This window comes from Anser brachyrhynchus (genome assembly GCF_964034855.1).
Source record: "Anser brachyrhynchus genome assembly, chromosome: 1".
NCBI lineage: Eukaryota > Metazoa > Chordata > Aves > Anseriformes > Anatidae > Anser > Anser brachyrhynchus.
In genome coordinates, this window is record NC_137694.1 from 189,086,363 (window position 1) to 189,091,762 (window position 5,400).

The following is a 5,400-nucleotide window of genomic DNA, read 5'->3' on the forward strand; positions in this document are numbered from 1 at the left end:
ACAGAAGTGAAGTGAGGGTTGGGTATGTCCTCGTCTATCAGAGCTCATGTGCCTGGACTTCTCTGCCGCAGTCTGAAACAAAACACCTATATTATATATAGATATAGCGCATGTAAAAAAAATCCCACTGAAAGCTACCTCTTATCTGGCAGGATGGGAGGGAAAGGATCCATTTTGCCCTTGAAACCATTATTATAAGAATAAGGAAACCTTCCGGACAGCTGCCTTCAAATCTAGTTCTGTCATGATTTGAAACCCCTTGTTTCAATGTTTTTTATATATTAAAAATTGGCACCTTCCAAGAGAGATCTGTTGCCTTGTTTATCCACTTTCATTTGTGTATAATACTGCAAAAAACTCACTGTGGTGTTTAATTCATGGCATTAAGCCTAGTTCTTAAGAAATAATAGAAAATATTTTTGTAAGTATCCAAAAGAGAGGCATTAATCCCTGCTTCAGAGCAGACTAATTAAGCTCAAGAGCAGGAGGTGCAAAAAAACCTGATCATTATTTATTGTCAGGTTAAAAAAAAACATCATTCTGACCTTGGCTCTGAAATATCACTCCAGTTAGTAGATTTAAATATCTGTATGTGTACCTTTGTGGAGTCACTTTAATATCAAAGTAAGAGAGCAGAAATTTGGTCCAATATTAAACTTCTTAGTGTCACGAAGTGAACTGAATACCATAAAACCCCAGAAGCATCCACTAGGAGCTGTATTTGTCTGTCGCTACAATGCTGGTGATGAGAGTGCACAATGGTGATGAGAGTGCTCTGTTTCAAGCAAAGCACCCAAAAGCAATTTCTTTTCCTGAAAATATCAGAAATCCTTGCAGATTTGGTGTTCTGAGAGAAAGAGAAGTCCAGTTACAAAGCCTCTTATGCACGCTTTCCTTCAGTCCCAGTGCAGCACTCTTCATTTTCCAACTCTTCAGTGTGATCATATGCATTATAATGTTTCTACCTGAATAATTTACAAGCTAAAAGCACTCAAAGAATGTGTGAAAACATTTGCAAAGATCCTAGATGGTTTTCACTAGGCCATTGCAAGGCACATTTTTGTTGAAGCCTATTTCCATAGGAAAGCGCATCATCCAACAAATAGCCACTTGGAATATAAATCAGGTAAGTGAAATATGAAGTGTATTTTTGCATTTTATTTGGATTTCAAAGGGATTGAATTACTGTTTGCTTAAATCTTAAGAACATGTGGAAAATATCTGGCAAAAAAATGTGTGAAATAACTTCAGGTCAAGTAGTCGGCATTTACGACAACTACAGGTAAATGCAAGTAGCATTACCGTAGCCAAATGATCAACACGGCACATTCCTACTGGGGCAGTTCACACCAATTGAGCTCTTCATTTTCACTTGGAAGAGTTTAAATACAAGTAGAAAATAGTCGGAATAGAAAATACATAGTTTCTAAGGAGTCATTTTTCATTTTGATGTTTGTAGAGAATGCCAATGGGATGCTTAGGATGGTTTCTCCATAGTCTTCATACTCACCATGGCTGGTGAGTATTACATCCCTATTAAACAGAGCACCATTATCTACTACTATCAGCTATTATTTTGGAACTGATTTTTTTTTTTTCTTTCTGGTTTTAAGTAGGGTTTTTGTTGTCATTGTTTTTTTAACATGGAGAGAACATTTTCTGAAAGAGAAAACAACACATAATTAAGTTTCTCTTATATAAGTCTCCCTTCGTTTAAACTCACACAGAAATGGAGACACTTAGGAAATCACTTAAGGATACATTTCTCTGCAAATTATCATTACAAGAGCTACATGGCTAAATAAAAGGCATTTGATGAGGTCCAGTTTTATCCACCTGCCTCTGAAAATCTAGATAACATTGTTAATTTGTATTCCCAAATCTCAGGACTTACTGTAGGTATTCATTCCCTAGAGAGAGAGGAAAACAGAAAAAAAAATCTATTAGAACTCAAGTTCCTTGTGCATGTAGTTATGAGGAAAAATCTGAAAGCATGATCCAAATAGTGTAAGAAGAAATAGATCTTTTGATTAAATGATCTAGAATGAATTATTTTTGATCCAATATTATGATTTCGGGGAGCTAATTTGTATTGTGTAACAGCTGACCCTGTCAATAGCAGATTCATTTTTATCTAATCCCACCGCTCATTGGGGGGGAAAAAAAAAGGGAAGCAAAAGGAAAGGGAAGGGAAAGGGAAGGGAAAGGGAAGGGAAAGGGAAGGGAAAGGGAAGGGAAAGGGAAGGGAAAGGGAAGGGAAGGGAAAGGGAAGGGAAAGGGAAGGGAAGGGAAGGGAAGGGAAGGGAAGGGAAGGGAAGGGAAGGGAAGGGAAGGGAAGGGAAGGGAAGGGAAGGGAAGGGAAGGGAAGGGAAGGGAAGGGAAGGGAAGGGAAGGGAAGGGAAGGGAAGGGAAGGGAAGGGAAGGGAAGGGAAGGGAAGGGAAGGGAAGGGAAGGGAAGGGAAGGGAAGGGAAGGGAAGGGAAGGGAAGGGAAGGGAAGGGAAGGGAAGGGAAGGGAAGGGAAGGGAAGGGAAGGGAAGGGAAGGGAAGGGAAGGGAAGGGAAGGGAAGGGAAGGGAAGGGAAGGGAAGGGAAGGGAAGGGAAGGGAAGGGAAGGGAAGGGAAGGGAAGGGAAGGGAAGGGAAGGAAAGGGAAGGAAAGGAAAGGAAAGGAAAGGAAAGGAAAGGAAAGGAAAGGAAAGGAAAGGAAAGGAAAGGAAAGGAAAAAGGAAAGCTTTCCTTTTTTTCTCCTTAAAAAAAAAAAACAAGAAGCAAAAATGAATCAAAGAAGCAATCCTGTCACCATAAAAGATAACAATGAGAAGAAAATGTTTGATGGCTGAGTCAATTTAATATAATCCTACCTGTTGCATTTTACTTGCATAGTCCACTCTGAAAAACGCTTGTGACAATTTCTCTCTATCCCTCCTGCAAAGGCTGGTATTAAAAAACAACAGAACAAAAACAGAGAAAGCTTATAGAAATGCACATTTTAAAATAATCTTTTGTATATTCTGACTTCAAAACAAATGATACTGATAATTTAATGTCCTGTGTCATTTGCTCTGCATTTTTCTAGCCAAGTATGAAATTTTCATGACAAGCAATGATTATGTTAATGATGTAGTTTATATGAAAGAAGAAAAATAAAGATTGGTACCTATGAAATAAAGATGTGGTGCTACACCTGTGTCTTCTCCTGATGAGCATATAAGAACGCAATTGAAAAAATACACATTTCCTGCGCAACACTTTCAGGCTCACTCATTTTCATTCTTCTGTAAGACCAGTTTTTCAATGCAAGAAAACTTTTCAATGGTGAGTCTAAACCCCCATGTGACCTCAATTCTTGGAAAAATCGGCTTTGCCTATTGATCTCATCTGAGCAATCATAACCCTGTTAATGAGATACATTTTTTAATGGCTTTTGGTAATAGAGTATTAACTCCTTCAAGAGGAAGGCCATGTTAATAGACACAGGGCTACTCAGAAAAAAAATTAATCTGTGAAAACTCCACTAATTCATACTTTGTTGTTGCTGAATGCTGTAACCCAGTGGTTAAGTGGACTTAAAATATAATCTTCTGCATTTGCTTATGCAGACCATGGGTGATATTTTTGGGTTGATTCCAGGCCATGGAATCAACCTACTCTCAGCCATGAGATCCAAGAAAGCTCTTCAGGCCCAGGTGCACATCCCAGTCACATCTTGCTCCGTGCTGGTACCTGTACCGTTGCCTCCCAAAAAGTCCTGGCCAATGGCAACACCTCACCCCACCGCAAGTCCCTGGCTTTGGTGATGGGAGACCCAGACCTCAGTGCATTTCCTCCCCATGGCATAATTTTAGGAAATGAAGTTCATTAAAAAAATAACTTACTACTCATTGTTAACGATTGTTAACAGGTCTGGTATCACTCTGTATATCTGCTGGACAAATAAAGGAGATTTAAAACAGTTTGCTGGCTTTCCTTCTTTGCCACTGCGAACAGGAGTCAATTTTTTTGGGATGTGATGGTGGCACTGCAGAATGTGGGATAGATAACAGAAAGCTGCGATTGTGTGCAAAGGTCTCACACACATTTGCGTGAATAGAAAATCTCCCTGATCGTGTAATTCACTCTCCAGCTTCCAAATGCAGGATCCATCCCTGGGAAAGCAAGGATTTATATATATATATATATTTGATTTGATTTTTCTTTGAAAATTTACGGTCTTATTGCTTTCAATGAATTGTTATTCTATTTGTACCATACAAAATACAGACACACAGTCTTTTTTTTTTTTTCTAAGTGTGTATGCCACAGTCATTACTCTGAGATAGGCAGTCTGAAAATGGAAAAAAACATACCATTTATAATTTGCCTATAAAAGTAATTAGATATTTCTTAATGGAATCAGAAAAACAAATCAACCCCCCCAAAACAACTCCACTCCTCCAGCCAGAATTCTACTGCCAAATGCAAGCGCTGAAGGACATCTGCAGGGGCCTGATTTTCAGAAGTGCTAACAAGTCACAAATTCCATTAAGTCAGAGGCGTGGAACAGCTTTGAAGACTGAGTGACTTGTGAGTAAAAGCTTTAATGAAGATTTAGCAACCTAACTTCATGAAACAGACTGTACAGTTTTCATTTGTATACCAAGGACAAACACTACCCCATTTTTGGGAAGAGAGAAGCTGGGACAGCAATAAGCTGAAGGTGCCCTGAGATGGAGTAGGTGGGGTGACCCATTGCCAGGACCTCACCACCTCCTGGGCAAGGGGCTACCTGCACTCGGTGTAGGGCTGCAGGAAGCAAGGGCTCAACCTGCGAGACCACCAGAAGAAGAGGCAGGAGAAGGGAAACTCGGGATCGTCATCAGAGAAAAGGGAAACTGAAGATGCCACAACCCTGCCTCTCTGAGCAGGTTGTAGCCAAGGTGCACTGTTTCCCTCTACTGGTAAAACTTCAGGATTTTATTTTTTTTTTTTTAAGTGTAAATTTGCTTTCTGCTGAAGGTTTTCTTCTGGAGGTGTCCCAGTGTCATTGTGTGCCTGTGAGCACTGCTCAGGTCTCTTCTTTTCTTCCCAAATCTCCCCCTCAGCTCTATTCTTCTTAGCTGAACTCTGCCATACAGCCAGCCCTGTTTAATGCTGTTGACTTCAGCAGAGCTGGGCATGAATCGAAATTATTAAGAAATATTTCAAGATGATTTATGTGTGTTTGGAAAGACTTCATTGATTTCTCAGTGTGAAAGCAATGGCACAACACTGAAGCTGTTCTAGGCAACCTAATGTGCCTTTTGAAGAATTGTTGCTATTTGGTTGTGTTCAAAAGCCAGAACAGAGATTCTGTTGTAGGAAAGTCTCAAGATTACGAGCTGGTAAGAAGATGAGGTAATTGTACACATTGCACTGAATGCAC